We start from the raw sequence: 16617 nt of genomic DNA on the forward strand, positions 1-16617 counted from the left end.
CAGCTGCAGCAGTATGGACGTGTGGCTCATTTTCCTGATGCTGACCCTGCTCACCAGATTCTCTCACCGAGGGAGCCTGGTGATTGGAGGCCAATGGGCCGACCACATGCCTCGTGATTGCAGCAGGTTGATCAGCATCTCAAGTGGAGGGGTTAGGCCAGGAATCTGCCTGGGGGATGGCCAGAAGGAGGCCGCTGGAGTGCCAGCAGAAACTGGATGCATCTATGTGCTGCTCCGGCGCATGCTCCCATACCTGACCTGACCTGATCATAAACTGACATCTGTCGTCAGATGGACAGACAGAGTGAACCAATTGCTTTACACTGCATTCTGCTTCACACCAGGAGTAAAAACACATCGCTCAGCTGTTCTACAACAACAAAGCAAAAAAACACCACATTTGGCTGCACCCCCACTGTACAACAGCACACCACAAATTCCTACCTCTTCTCCAGAGATGATGTTCTTTGCCCTGTACACTCTCCCAAAACCTCCTTCTCCAATCTTTTTCAGGAGGACCCAGTCCTGAATCTGAAAACAAAATACACAAAGATCTTAACAAAGTCCTTGTGGATGTTAACAGTGAAAGAAATCAGATTTATTTCAATGATTATGTCACATCAAGTATTGTATGAAATCTCCCGTTGCATAAATATAAAGGGAGACAAGAATACAGACAAGTATGTCGGTGACACAGAACTGTTCATTTGTCAAATTTGGATATTGTTTGACACTCTGGGCATCTCCAAGTGTTCCTGCCTTTATTTCATTTCCGCACATGTGATGAGCAAGAGAATCTCTTAATCTGAGCCAAATTTCAAAATTTAAACTGTGGAATTGACCAAAGCAGCAGTCTCGACTGTGACTAAAAGTGTTCATTTGTCCTATTTGGACATTGTTTGACATTCCAGGGATCTCCCAGTGGTGTTTGTGATAACCGATTGCTCATCACATGCCAAGCCAGCAGTTCCTTATCAAGTGTTTTGTTGGAGTAATTGTTTGAGTGCTTTATGGTGGTGCGAGGAATAGTTACCAAAGTAATCTTCCAACCATGGAATTTAAAGGAATCGAGTCATAAACCAGAATCGATGTCGATTTTGAGTCATTCCCACTTCAAAGAAAGAAGCGTATTTTATCAGGGAAAATTTCTCCCATCCCCTTGGGTATGTTCCAGTTTCAAATGGCCTGGCGATGAAATAATTGAAAAGGAACATGCCCCTGGGGCATCCTGTTTGCAACAAAGCAGCAAAAGCAAGTCTCTTGCAAACCAAACGCCCCATGGACGTGTTCATTTTAAATGAATCTCAAGGCATTTAGAGTTGGCTGGTAACACGTGCTGATTGCTTTGCTGATGGACGGGAAGGCAATACATGGACTGATAAAGATTTGACAGCATTGCCTTTCAAAAGGTCCAGAAGTGCAGTTTGGAACTATTTTGGGAAGGTTAACAAAGACAGTCCAAAAGTTTCATGCTGACTTTGTTCAATATATCTTGCTCATCACCATAATATGTGCAACATGATGAAACATGAGAAAACCAGACACAAAAGAGAGTATTTATCAGTGACAGATGAGGATGTTGATTTAAAGAAAACAAAGTCTGCAACAGCAACAAGTTCACTTTCACAATCGACAATAAAAAGCACTTTCACCCCGAAATGCTGACTTACCTTCCAGTCTCGCTGCCTTCCCTTCCGTTCCCCTTCCGCTGCCTTCCCCTCCCATCATGCTTCCTTCCTTTCCCCTCCCCTCACACTGCTATCCCTTAGCCCATGCTTCCTCGCCCCCCACCTCCCTCCCGGAGTGCATGGCCATGTCTTGAGGCATCGCTCTCCTCACATTCCTTGCTCCCCACCCCCACTTCCGAGCTTTTTTTTTTTTTTGTATACCTTGGTCGAGGCTCGTATGAGAGCTAACACACAACTCACAGCAAGGAGGCATGAGACAAGAGGGGCGGGAGTGGAAGGGACAAAACAGTGGGGAACAGACACATTCGGTGAACTGTGGAAGGGAGAGGGATGGGGATGGGACGGGGAACATGGCGAAGAGAAGATGGACATTACAGGGACTTTCAGGAAGGAAAGCAGGGGAATTGAAGATCGAGGATTTGGATGGGGGAAGATAAGAGGTGGTGATGAACAGCTGTTTTGAAAGCCTGGAGGGAAGAATGGGAAAGAATAGAGTGAGGAAGTTCATTCCAAAGGCGGGAAAAAAGAGGAATGAAAGAGTGAAGATGAGCAGTGATTCGTGATTTTGGTAGTTTTACCAGAAGAGGGTTGTTGGCGGACCTTGAGCGCCCTGTGGAAATGTGGTGGGGACAAATCGCAGAGAGAGCAGGTGGGGGGCAAAGCTGGAGAGGAGTCGGTAGAAGACAGAAAGACCACCGACCAACCTGCGGTGATTGAGTGAGAGGCCCAAAGACTCAGCTTCATTGCGGGAGATGCCGATGATCTTAAATGCCCTGGTTTCGACAGCGTGAAGCCGAGAAAGGTGGGAGGCAGGAGCACCAGCCCAGAGGGGAGAGCAGTACTCCATCAGGCTACGGACAAAAGCTTTGTAAGTGGTCAGGAGCTCAAAAGGGCCGAGGAAGGACTTAGCACGACGGAGGATTCCCAGTCGGCGACTGGCTTTTGAGGCGAGGTTGGAAATGTGACTTTACCAGGAAAGGTCATGGCAGATAGTGAGACCCAGAAGCTTGAAAGAAAAGACTTCTTCCAGAGGATTGTTGAGAAAGTGGATGGGGGGGGGGGGGTTCCAAACGGTCCTTTTGAAGAGACATAGTGAGAGTGTGAGATTTGTCTGGATTGAAAGACATGTTCCACGTGTTGGACCAGTTTGTGATTTTATCCAGATCTGCAGTGAGCGAAGCAGCTGCTGCTTGCCGGTCTGAGGGATGACAGATGGTACGGCAGAGGGTGGAGTCGTCGGCAAAGAGAAATAGATGATTTTCCAGAGAGTCCGAGAGATAATTGATGAAAACCAGAAAAAGAACAGGGCCCAGAACGCTACCTTGAGGAACTCCAGCCTGCACAGGAAGAGGGGATGAAAGAACTCCATTTAGGGCCACACGTTGACTGCGACAGGAGAGGAAGTCTGCGAGCCATGAGTGGAGATGGCCTTGAATACCATGGGAAGAGAGTTTGGTGCGTAGGGCAGGGTGCCAGACTGTGTCAAAAGCACGTGATATGTCCAGGGATACAGCTCGGATTTCCTCTCTGGCATTGAGCACTTCCATCCATTGATGGGAGAGCAGAAGCAGCATATCCAGGGTCGAGTGACCTTTTCTGAAACCAAATTGGTGATTGGAAATCAAGCCATTGGAGAAGAGGAAGGATTTCATGTCTGAAACGATGATGGATTCCATCACCTTGCTGATGATTGGGAGAAGGCTGATTGGTCTGTAGTTACAGGGATCTGTTTTTGCACCTTTTTTATGCAGGGCAGTGATGTTAGCAGATTTCCAAGCAGATGGCGGATGACCTTGGGCAAATGAGAGGGTGAATAGAACAGAGAGAGGGTGAGCAAGAGCAGAAGAGCAGGCTTTGAGGACACGTGGGCTGATGCCGTCTGGACCGGTTGCAGAATCTGACTCGAGGTTTGAAAGCAAGCTCTCCACCTTGTCAGGAGAAAAGGATACAGAGTCCAGGGACAGTTGGGTGCGACTGGGTAAAGTGGGTAGAGATAGTGATGGGTTTAGGACACAAGATTTAGCTGCAAACACCGAGTTTAGACATTCAGCTTTATCACGTGTGGAATCAGCAGTGCGGCCATTTGAGGTAAGGGAGGGGATGGAGGGGGAACATACACCAGAAACAGATTTAATTAAACGCCACCAGGATTTTGAGGAGGGAGAGAGGTTTGAGAGTTCAGACTTGAGATGAGAAAGATGTTGTTTTCTGGCTCTCCTGAGGGTAGATACACACTTGTTCCGAGCTTTGTGGAAAGAACTGAGATTGCCCTCAGTTGGGTTTGCTTTCCATGAGGCAAAGGCAAGTTGTTTCAGGACAACTGCCTCGCCACAAGCTTCAGTAAACCAAGGGCGGGAGGAAGGGTAGGACAACTGAACACGAGAGGGGATAAATCTGTGCATGAGGGAGAGCAAGTTTCTTTGAAAGAATTCCCAGGATGAGTTGATGTTTGAGAAAGTAGTGATAGGAGACCAGTCTGTAAGTTTGATGGCTGCTCGGAGACCCTGCCAGTCAGCTTGAGTGAAATGCCAGACTCGACGGCGGTGAGGTGGTTCTCTGATAACAGCCAGAGAGATGTCCACTTTAACAAGGACGTGGTCAGAAGAACCAATTGGAGCGAAGGAAGAGCAGCAGATATTGTCAGGGAAATTTGTCAAAATCAGATCCAGAAGAGATGGAGTACCATTGGTTGAGATCCGGGTCGGGAAGTTGACCGATTGAGTCAGTCCCAATGAGTCGCAGAAAGCTTTTGCTGAGGTGCCATGGCAGGTGAGAGAGGTACCCACACCAAGCCAACTGGCATGATGACAATTGAAGTCACCACATAAGAGGAAGAGAGAGTTTGGATGAGAAGATAGAAGATGGTCCATGTTTTCGGATAGTGAGGTGTAGATGGAGTCATCACTGTTCGGTCGACGGTACAGTACACATATAAACATGAGGTGGGAGTGGAGGGGAAGCTGAAGCCAGAGGTATTCCTGGGGGTGTGGGGGGGGGTGAGAGCAGTGCATGGAGATTGAGGAATAGAGTCTTTGATGAAGAGAGCAACACTTCCACCAGGACGAGGTTCAGGTCTGTCATACCATAAGAGGGAGTAACCGGGGAGAGATACTTGGGAGTCAGACACGTCTTGGGAGAGGAAAGTTTCTGTTAGGCAGATAATGTCTGGTTTGTCAGTGGCAACCTGTATGGAAAGATCTGAAAGGTTTGAGCGAAGGCCCCGGATATTTGAGATCCACACTTTTAATGAAGAGGTAGGGGAGGAGGCTTTGGGTGCAGGAGGTGGAGGGGGGTAGGACAAGGGACGAGGGGGGGAGGTAAGGAGGGTTGTTGAAAGAGTGTGGGGTATTGCAGAATAGTGAGGGGAGGGGCCGAATGAGGAGGAGAAAAGGCTCTGTGGTGCTGGGGGAGAGGGGGGGACAAGAGACAAGGAAGAAGGCAGTTGAGGATTTGAGGAGGTGGAGTGAAGAGATGGAGGTGAGAGGGCAGTGGAGGGAGGCAGCTTGGTGGATGAGAGGGGGGGACAATTTTGAGAAGGATGAGTGAGGGGGATGAAAGGTGGGAGAAAGGTGAGGGGGGAATTTTTGAGAGGTGAGGGGGAGGCTTGGAGGGAGAAGAGTGGGATGGTTGCTTTGAGAGTGAGAGTGAGGGGTGAGGGGGGTGAGTTGGCACTGAAGTTGGAAAAAAAGAATGGTTGATGGAAAGCGAACATCCATGGCAAACTGGTTTTTAAAAGTTTTAGGTCAGAGATGCGATTTAACACAATTCTTGATGGATGCAATGAAGGCGAATTCAGAGAATGGAGAGAAGAAGCGCTGTAATAGTTGGATTTTTTAGGCAAGGAATGAAGGAGAGGTCGAAATGAGAGCAGTCTGTTAAAATAGCAGAAGAGTAGTGCATTGTGAAACAGTAAAGAGTACCACATGTGTGAGAGAGGAAGATGAAGCATTATAAGATCGTTTTTGTTGTTAATATTAATGTTTGAGAGAGTTCAACAGATTAGGTCATGGAAGTGTAGAAAAAAAAATCGAGGAAGAAGACGAGGAGGAAGTTAAGAGGAAGAAGAAGAAGCAGAATCGGGAGAAGGTGAGCGTGTTGTTGTTGTTGTTGGGTATTTTTTTATTTCTTTTTGAGATAAGAAAGAGATTAGTTGGGAGAATGGGGGATGTTTGGAAAGTGGGGAGGATGAAAATTGAAGGTAATGGGGAGGATAGAAATTGAAGGTAATGGGGAGAAAAAACAAACAAACAAACAAACAAAAAAACAATCGAACACCGAGTGGAACCGGTAGGCCTCAAACACCAGGTAAGAACGTCGACAAAAATACTCACAAAATAGCACGATTTTTGAAACAAAACCGAACTAGGAACACACAGTAACATGTCGGTGAGAAAATTAAACAGTTAAAACGGGACAAATAACAACCGGAAACTTAACTTTGAGAACGTCAGCAGGGAGCCCCGAAGGAGACCTCTCGTCACTCCAAAACCGGAACCGGAAGTCAAGCTTCTCCCTTCCTTAACTCCACATCGCTCTGGTCCACCCCCCCCTCCTCCTCGCTCCCTCATCCCTCTTATCGTTTGTTCTCCACCACCTCGTCGTCCCCAGTCGAAATCCTCGATCTTTTCTACCCCCGTTAATCCACCCCAAACCCACCTCCTTCAAATTCCCTGCTTTCCTCAATGAAAGTCCCTGCAATGTCCATCTTGCATACCCCATGTTCTCCACCCCAACCCCTCTCCCTTCCAGAGCTCTCCAAATGTCGCTGTTCCCCACTGTTTTGTCCTTCCCACCCCCGTCCCTCATGTCTCATGCCCCCCCCTTGAAGTGTGTAGTGTGTTAGCTCTCATACGAGCCTTGACAAGGTATACAAAAAAAAATGTCCATAATGGGAAAGTTACCAAGACAGACGACAGAGTGTTCCTGGCCGAATTCCTGGATCACCCATTTGAACACAAGGAGGAAAAGGTGATGGATAACATCTTCGATTTGTTTTCACGTTCCAATCTTTTTGCGAACGACCGAAATGCTAACGACCGAAATATAGGATCACCGCTCACCTCCCCTCATTCATTTCCCCTTTTCTGCAACCTGTGGAGCAAACTTCCACAATCTTCAATTTCATTCCTACTTCCAGGTCCACAAAACAGCAGTTCACCATCAACTCAGATCGCCTCCAATCCAAAACCATGATCTTTTCTCCCCTTGTTGGTCTACCTCTTTTCTCAACTCTCAAATCCTCCCATCTCAACCATGAGCTACTTCTTTTGCTCCTACCTTGCGACCTCAACCTATCCGCTATTTTGCTCCTCTCTCTTCCCCCATCTGCACCATGTGTCCAGCCCATCTCAGCCAGAATTTCACCAATCTCCCTGTCAAACTCATCTGCACACCGGATCTCCTCCCTCAGTTCATCAATCCGCCTTCTATCCAAACTCTTCACTCCCACAATCCTGACCCAGTTGCTCTCGCAAACCTGCAGCCTCTGTTGTTGTTTCTTTGTCAATGCCACTGATTCCAGACCGCAAAAGTCGGCCAGCATTACATGCGACATCAGAACCTTCCCTTTCAATTTCCTTGATATCTTCCTATCTCCCATTAATCCCTTCACCCTAATCCATGCATTGGTACACGCCTGAATCATTCTCCACACCTCTGCCTCAGACTTACCATCCTTATGACTATTCCTCCCAGATATTCAAACCTATTTCCCTGTCTGATCTCCTTCCCCTCTAACCTGATTATTCATTCATTTTCTCTGCTGCCGAATGCACATCACCGCCGTATTCTCCATACTTATGTTCAACCAATGCTTTGAAAAGGCCTCCTTACACTCCCCCAGTACTTCCTGCATCTCCCACCCACTTTCCACCACAACAACCAGATCGTCAACATACAGCATCCTCCCCATACTACCCCTCAAGCTCACCTTCCTGCTTACCAGCTGCATCACCATGATAAACATTAGTCGCCTGAGGGCGCTTCCCTGCCTCAAACTGATGTTCCGACCTCAAAAGGCTACTGCATCTCAAGAGTGAAGAAAAGAGGATGCCAGGAGTGTCTGCGAGTTGTGAAAATCAGGGTCCGATAACATGGGATATCACCTTCATGCTCTGACTGTGCTCAAGAAATACAAGGAAGGCTGTATCACCCATTGCTCGGACATGGGAATGAAAAACTCTTCATCGCTGGAGAGTGCTACTTTCAAGAAGTCGAAGGCCAGCTGAAAGGGAAGAACTTATTGGTGAAACAAGTGGAGCAGAAGCAACAAGGATTCAAAAGCGGAAAATACAGCACTCAAATATGGAGGTAAACTCGGCAGTAAGTGTGTGACCATGCATGTTGTCGTAAAGAAACTCAAGTGATCTGTTTCTACTGCCATTTTTGACTGTGTTTATGTCGAACGCGAGGATTCCGGACCACCTTTCCATAACAATCGTCAGTGATCGAATGCAAGATATCCATCCATAGCATCATTAGCCGTATCTAACTGGTCGTCATAATGTGATGCGACTTCATCCCATCTACCATGCCCCACAGAGGTGTACGACTCATGACGATGTTGGTTTGGAAATTCCTGTTTTCATTTCTTGATTCTGTCTCGCACAAATCCCCAAATGCACTCAACACAAATATATTGTTCTCTATTTTCTGAACCCCACCCCCAAGTAATCATAACTTGATTGCCAGGGGAAACACAGATTCATTCCTCTCTCCCCCTCTCTCCTCCTCTCTCTCTCTCTGTGCGGAATTACTGCTGTCATCCTCAGAACAGAAAGCCAGTCAGCATGCACTGGATTAAATCGGTAAAGACAGGAAAAGTACTGAAAACATCATCTTTGGATTGAATTCAAATGGTAGAAAATGTCTCCACTCATGATATCACCAAGTTTCATCCTTATAAATTGTATGGATCTGCAGTGTTAAACATCTTCGTACGAGTGTGCACAACGGTTCTCATCTCTCGTTTCCGCGTGCTCAATGGGTCGCGGCTCATTCGAGACGAACAGGGCACGTGTTGTTCAGTTGGCCAGACTCTCTTTTTTTGGCGCTGGGGTGGGGTGTTGCTCTCTTAATATATGGCACTGGGGTGGGGTGTTGCTCTCTTTATATATGGCACAAGACTGCTTCAATTGTGCTGAACTTCCAGAATTTTTATGAATGATCTTTGAAAAAAAAAAATCAATATTTTATAAGAATTGATATCAGTAAGATCATTATTTTATTTGATTTGAAGTATATACTTGAATAGTGCATGGGGTAATGCGTTCTATGTTCTCAACATGTTCGATTTAAAATTTGCGAAACTGAACGTTTTTGAAAGTTCCAATCAGGTGATTTGCATTCTTTAGTGCTCAGGAATATAATTCAATTGAAATAAAATGAAAGTATTAAATGCTGTGGAAAAACAAACAAACACATTTTTCATAAGTTTACCACCGTTGATGAACAGTCTTTTGCACCACTTGATTTAACACGGACTGTTGTTTGTGTCCTTCACGACGTCTTTAAAAACAGAACGTTTCCTTTTGGAATGATATTCAATTTTGTTTGGCTGGCAGACTTGCAGACAGATTAAAAACCATCATCTTCCATCTCTGGGCACATGCAGATTTGGGATGGGATTCCGTATAATTTGCCGAATTCAGAACCAAAGCACGGTTAAACTGCAGGTTTGTGTTCCGATTCATGCTCTGTGTTATTCAAAATATAAAATTCAAATGAAACACGAATGACACTTGGTAGAGTACATACCTCCACCAGGCTGAACAGTTTACATTTCGTATCCCACCGTCAGACCGGATCTGCATCCGGACCTTCAACAAAATCGAATTGGCTTGTTCTTGTCAACTGTCTTGTCAAACACCCAACCTATCCACCAAATTTCAACAGAATCCATGCATAACTTTTTGAGATATCCTGCTCAAAGACAGCTCAACAGATCGACAAGTAGACAGACAGGTCTACCTTTGGTGGCAGAGGTAACCAAGTAGTTCACTGATCAGAAACTGACATCTGTTGTCAGATCGACAGGGAACAAATTGCTTCACCCTGCCTTCTGCTTTGCACGAGGAATAAAAACACATCATTCAGCTGTTCTTCAACATCAAAGCAACAAAAAAACACTTGGCTGGACCCACACTGCACAACAACACACCACAAATTCCCACCTCTTCTCCAGAAAGGATGTTCTTTGCCTTCTCCACGATCCCAACAACTCCTTCTCCAATCTTTATCAGTGGGACCCAGTCCCAAATCTGAAACCAAAATACAAAAACATAGATGTTAGCAAAGTGCTTGTGGATGTTAACAGTGAAATAAATCAGATGTTTTGAAATGATAATGTCATATCAAGTATTGTAAGAAATCTCACATTGTGGAAATACAGAGAGAGACATGTATACAGACAAGTATGTCTGTGACAGACCTGTTCATTTGCTTTTGATGAGTGAAAGCACTTTCGCCCTGGTACGCTAATGTGCCTTCCCCTCCCCTCACTCTGCCTTCCCCTCCCCTCACTCTGGCTTCCCCTCCCCTCAAACTTCCTCCCCTTCCCCTCCCCTCATGCTGCCTTCCCTTCACCCACCCTCCTCGCTCCCCACTCCTCATTCCCCCTCCCTCCACACTGTCCCCCTTCCTCCTTCTCACGGAGTGTCTGGTGACGTGTGGTGAGGTGTCGCTCTCCTCCCATTCCTTGCTCCCTCCCCCTTACTTGCTCATTCCTTTATCAAACCCTTCTTGCTCTCTCCCCTCCTCTCTCCCAACTCCCCTCCCCACTCTGCCCCTGCTCCACCCTCCATCCACTTTTCCCTCCCTCCTCACTCTCCCCTCCCTCTGCTTTCATCCCCACCCCCTTCTCACTCTGCCCTCCTTCCCCTTTCTCCACCCTCGACACCCACCCCCCCTTGTCCTCTATTTCTCCCCTACCCTCACTCTCCCTCTCTCCCTCCTCCCTCTCTTAGTATTCCTCCCAGCTAGGCAACAGGTGGTATTTGCTCGTACAATCTATACTCGAAAATGAAATGTATATTTATTTGTTTATTTATTCCATGACATTAATTCCAAAGTCTTGTTCCGGTTTTGAAATTCAATGTCAACCAAACTGGAACAAGACTTTGTGGACATCCTGTATGTTGACTGCACAAGGTAAAAAATATTCATCTCCCATGCTTTCTCTCCCGAGTGATGCAAGACTTCTTGGTCCAAACTTCATCTTACACCAAGAAAATGACTCAAAACACTCAGTTTGAATGGATGAAACATATTTGCACAAGGATAAAGCTGGAGTCTTTCAGTGCATTGAATGGCCGCCTCAAGGCACAGATTTCAATGTAATTGAAGCTGTATCGGACGATTCGTCAGTCAGGATGGCCGAGAAGGATGCACACTCGCCTCAAAGCTGTTGAGCCTTGGTTTAAATCTTGGCCCAACTGTAAACTGTCATCTCAGTGTTTCAAGGGCAGGGTGATTCATCAATGTGTGTGCCATCCCTTGGAATGGATGTCAAACTGGGCATCCCATCTGCTGGCATTCGTTGGTGGATGTTAAAGATCCCAGGGTGTCCTTCATAAAGAGTAGGCAAGCTCTTGCCAGCACCATCGCCAAATTCCTACACTGATTAAGCTGGAGTCGCAACCTGAGCAGGATTGTAGCAAAGTAACTGCTTCGGGATGATGATGTTGATGATGATGATGATGATGATGATGATGATGATGATGATGATGATGATGATGATGATGATATTTGGACAAAGAAAAATTAAAAATAATCACAGCAACTTGCATTATCTTTGTAAGGCAAGGAACATGATTCCACAAGAGTTTATAACAAAATTATGTGAAAGTATCAGGTCAGGTCAGGTCTGGTAGCATGCGCCGGAGCAGCGCGTCGCTGCGTCCACTTTCCACCGGTACTCCAGGGGCCTCTGTCTGGACATCCCCCAGGTCAATGGTTGGCCCATCCCCATCTCCTTGAGATGCTGATCAAACTACTACAACCACGAGGAACGTGGTCGGCCCGTTGGCCTCCTCCTCTCACGAGGATCCTTCACTGAGAGAATCTGGTGAGCAGGATCCACATCAGGGAAATGAGGCACATGTCCACACAGCTGCAGCTGATGCTCACAGACGATGCAGGTAACAACTCTCATTTGAGTCTCTCTCAGGAACCACTCGTTGGACACAAAGTCCGATCAGCAATAGCAAAGGAATTCTCTGAAGAGTCCTGGTATGAAAGGAATTAAGTCTCCATCGCAGATACCAGGTCAGAGTCCACAGAGCAAAACTGGAAGCATCAAGGATCTGAAGACTTGGACTTTCATCCTCCTGCACAAGTTCGACAGCGCGACACGCCATGATCCAGTGAAACCGTGACTCCCCAGGTCCGACCCAGACATCCATTGACCTCTGGCTCACAGCCAGCAGAGACATTAATACCACTGCCAAGGAAAGTGAATCTCTCCGTGACCACAACATAAACAGGTACAGAACAGATTGCAGCATCCAAGATGTCAATGAAAGCCTGGATCTTAGTTTTGACCCAGGGAACCCATAATCCCAGCGGCTCGGATGTCTCATTGAGAACCTCGATGGACCTCAAAAATAAATACAGAGTCTCTGCAAAGATGACTGCATTATCTGTGAAATCAAGGTCAGTGCAGTTCTAGATCATTCTCCAGCAACCATCAACGAGCACGTGGTCAATCTCCTTTGCCACACCACCAGCGTTGGAATACCAAGTCCAGCGATGAGCATGTGGGTGCTAAACCCATGAACCAGCCACCTGAAGTCCATGACTTCTTACAAAATCAAGGAATTTAGTGCTTTTCTGGTTCACAGTTCCAGAACCATGGGAACCAACACAAGTCTCATCACCATCACTATCATTTCCAGTCGATGCATTGAAATCCCAAGATGAGAAGAGTATCTCGCCTGGGGAACTGATAAACCAGAGACTCGAGCGTGGCATCGAATGCGTCCTTCACGGTGAGATCACTCGCCTCAGTTGCTGCATTTACAGAGACCAGGGAAACGTCACCCAAGGAGTGACAAATCCTGAGTCTCCTTTTACGCTCATTGACCGGTGTTACCTCAATTATCATTGGAGTCAGCTTATTGGACTCAGCTGCAGTAACGCAAAGGGCAATGAAATCATCAGAGCGACCAGACCAATGGAAGGTGGAACCACCCCCCATGATCTTGCCACGATCCGGTCTCCGAACCTCACAGAGTGCTGCAATACTGATGTTGAAATGCATGAGCTCAGATGATAACAGAGACAGGTGATCATCATCTCTTCGGGAGAGGCCATTCCAGGCACCCACCCCAAGGGTCTGCTTCAGCTTAACCCAAGGAGACCACCCTCTGGTGGATGACACCTCAGCACCACCCCAACACACACCACCACATTCTGACCCAGGAAAGTTAACCCGTGGTTTTCTTCTTACATTGTATATTTTTTTGAAAGTGTCCCGAAGAATATTTCAGTGGTTTTGACGGAAAGGATGGACATCCTCGCAGCAAGTGTATTTCAAGGTATATAATGGATAAATCTGGATATTTGAATAAGATTTTCATTTTCATCAAGGTATATTTTGCATTGAACACCAAGTTTGAGTTTCCGTTTGTGTCAGAGGAGAGAAATTCAAAATGTCTGAGACTTTTGCACAGCAGTACACATTAAATCCATACCTTGGAGGTGGGTTCCAGTATTTTTGAGATCAAAGCAAACAGTAATAAGAAGATGAAGGTTATGCACCCAACTTTCCTTAATTGCTTCCAGTTACCTGTAAAAGAGAACATCTGCATGGATCATCTCAACAAACAATCTCAGCTCATCCACCCAGGAGTTTTTACCACTTGTTATCAAACCAAGGAATCCCCAAGACCATGTGAGTGTGCAGCAAACTCTACTGGTGAGGCACATTTGAGCCATTATTCATTTCCACCTTTTGTTTTCAATCATAAACGTTCTTTTTGTGTCTGTGTAGGCCACCAGCTTTTAGTTTCGGCAGGAAAAGCCACCTCCATGAACCCGACTAGGCCACAACACCATTTCACTTGGCCTCGAGGTCGTGGAAAGGTTGGTTTGCCCCCGGACTGGAACCGTTGACGAAGGATAAGTGAGATGGGAGGGGTGCAGTGCGTCACCGATGACGTGCAAGCCCGAGGTGATAAAAGGGCATGGCATTGGCATAATGTGAGCCAGTGGTGGGACTGATTGTGCATGCATGGTGTGAAGAGCGACACAGCTGCTGAGCGATGCCACACATCTTGCCTTGATTCCTGCATCGTGTTCAGACTCACCTGGAGGGTCACCCTGCATCGGTTCCTGTTGTTTCTCATGGAGTACAGTCCGGGTTTATCTGGTCTTGTGATTTCCCGACGTCTTTCTCCTGTGGTGCTCGTCTGGAGGCCTTCAAGATAGATAATTGATGTTTCTGCTCGTCTTTGACTCGTGGGTGCGCATGATCGGTTGGAGGGAAGGGGTTTTATTTTTGATTTATTGTTCGTCATTGACTGTTATTTGCACTTGTTGTTCCTCTTCCCTCACAGAATCACTTTTGTCATTCAACCTGACTTGGTCTCATGTGAATTTTTTTGTTCTGAAGGCTTCATCTGGGGGTTCTGGTAAACCCCATTCAAGGTTGCCTGGAAATAAGATTTTAGGTCACATGACCAAGGTTTGCTCGGCCTTGTCAGATCGGTCACGTGGTCGTCTCTCCACAGGACACCGGTCCGCTTTGGGAATTCCAATCTGCATGGAATCGTGGTCTTCATACGCACATCCAGCAGGGCTCTTTGAAGCGGGCGACTGTCGCGGTTGTTTTTGCATGATTCGTGAGATTTGTACCGGGCAACCGCATGGACATGTCGACTGTTCCAACAGAAGCTGTTGCCATTGCAATATTCTGCGAAGCATTCCATTGCCTTGGGTCACACGACTTGCCGTGGTCACAGTGAGTCTGCGCCGGACAACTCTGATTCACCGATATTTTCGTTTCTGGAAACTTTTCACTGTTTCGTAATTTTTCCTGGGATATTGGCTCAGTGTGGAAAAGTTGTATCAGTGTGTAAAATTACAGCTTTCTGCCACACCGAGAAAGTAATGAGAGTTTACATCAGTGAGTGAGTGAGTGAGTGAGTGAGTGAGTGAGTGAGTGAGTGAGTGAGTGAGTGAGTGAGTGAGTGAGTGAGTGAGTGAGTGAGAGAGAGAGTGAGTGAGTGAGTGAGTGAGTGAGAGAGTGAGTGAGTGAGTGAGTGAGTGAGTGAGTGAGTGAGTGAGTGAGTGAGTGAGTGAGTGAGTGAGAGAGTGAGTGAGTGAGTGAGTGAGTGAGTGAGAGAGTGAGTGAGAGTGAGTGAGTGAGTGAGTGAGTGAGTGAGTGAGAGAGTGAGTGAGTGAGTGAGTGAGTGAGTGAGTGAGTGAGAGAGTGAGTGAGAGAGTGAGTGAGTGAGTGAGTGAGTGAGTGAGAGAGTGAGTGAGTGAGTGAGTGAGTGAGTGAGTGAGTGAGTGAGAGAATGAGTGAGTGAGTGAAAGAGCTTCATATGTTAATGATGAAAAGTCACTTACGTTCATTTGGAGTTGCAGTCACTTCATTCGGGGACTGAAAGGAAACCAAAACACAAGAATATTAAAGTATACGGTTTTCACTCATGTTTCCACAAGTCAAAGTTTTAAGTTTATCAAAACAAGAAGTAAATTTGTAAACTTTAGTTCATTTCTGTACAAACAGCAAATTTTGAAATATGACAAAGCAAAAGCAACTTCTTGCTCACTGCAGGTAAATATATCGGTCGGAGCACACACTCAATGATCAGTTTGTCTTTTCTCCTGTTTGTGGAAACACCTCTGAGGATCTTCCATCCCATCCTTCCTTCAAGGCTTCAAACCAGTTAATACACCATCTCAGTTCAATTCAGATTCCGACCCATAAACATTATTTCCCCCATTGATGGCACAACCCAAGCCTCACTTACAAGTTACTATGTTTCTTCCTCTCCCCTCTTTTCCTGTTCATTAATTCCCTTGCAAGTTGTGACAACTATTGCCGCGTCATCTCACAGACACTTCATCCCTTCTGTCACCTTGCCTTCCCATGAGCATGGATCTCGGAGAGAATTTTTTTTTAATTCGTCAAAATTTCACGTGACGTCTGATTGTCTCCATTGTGGTTTCGTGACGAGACACTTTCAGTGACAATTTCTCGAATTTTTAAACACTCGGAATTTGGAATTTTACCAGATTGCCAGTGATGACTCACCTCGTCTTTACAAAGGACACAGAGTGTGGGATTTAACGTCCACCGAGGGACGGCGCACACACCCGGCCTGTGAAACACTGTGATGACAATTTATAGCTGGTTCAGGATTGAAACCCAGGCGAGACGGCGAAACAGCTTAGAGGGGAGTGCGCAAACTTCTCGGCCATGCTGCCACAAAATTACAGTCGTCACCGAAAATATTTGATCACATGACCAAAACTAAAACGGCATTTGGACCTGAACCTAAATCTAATCAGCTCGTTCTTGTGACCGACCCAACTCATTCACCGTGTGTTGTCCTAATCAGTCCACAACCTTTTAAAATGTGGTGCGAGTGATCATGTTTGGCCCGATCTCTCAATGGTGAAGAATCACTGGAAAAATTCGAGTATCCGGATCCGGATCTTGAAAAAATCTCATGAATTTGTCCTTGTCGCACACCCAACCTGTCCACCAAGATTCGTCCAAATCTGTCCTCAACTCTTTGAGATATCCAGCTCACAGACAAACAAACAGACAGACAGGTAAACAACAGTGAAAACATTGTGGTGGTGGTGGTGGTGGTGGGGGTCATTCTGAGCCTCATACATTCCTGCAGGGATGGAAGAGGGTACCATATTGGAGTGTGTGTGTGTGTGTGTGTGTGTGTGTGTGTGTGTGTGTGTGTGT

The 16617-nt window shown here is 46.3% G+C and overlaps 1 protein-coding gene across 1 annotated transcript in view; it reads right to left on the minus strand.

Moving 5' to 3' along the window:
• The window catches only part of LOC147006452 (putative serine/threonine-protein kinase SIK1B), a 49496-nt gene that overhangs the window by 24220 nt on the left and 8659 nt on the right, over positions 1-16617 (minus strand). Inside the window, exons 4-6 of the mRNA XM_085868763.1 lie at positions 15258-15291; positions 13379-13473; positions 445-531 (exon numbers count right to left, since the gene is read on the minus strand). The gene's annotated coding sequence lies outside the window, so the exon portion shown is untranslated. The remainder of the gene's footprint in view (positions 1-444; positions 532-13378; positions 13474-15257; positions 15292-16617) is intronic.

The sequence above is a fragment of the Eptatretus burgeri genome, unplaced genomic scaffold, assembly GCF_056783735.1.
Source record: "Eptatretus burgeri isolate ZD-2024b unplaced genomic scaffold, Ebu_testis_v1 Ebu_testis_scaffold_3173, whole genome shotgun sequence".
Classification (NCBI taxonomy): domain Eukaryota; kingdom Metazoa; phylum Chordata; class Myxini; order Myxiniformes; family Myxinidae; genus Eptatretus; species Eptatretus burgeri.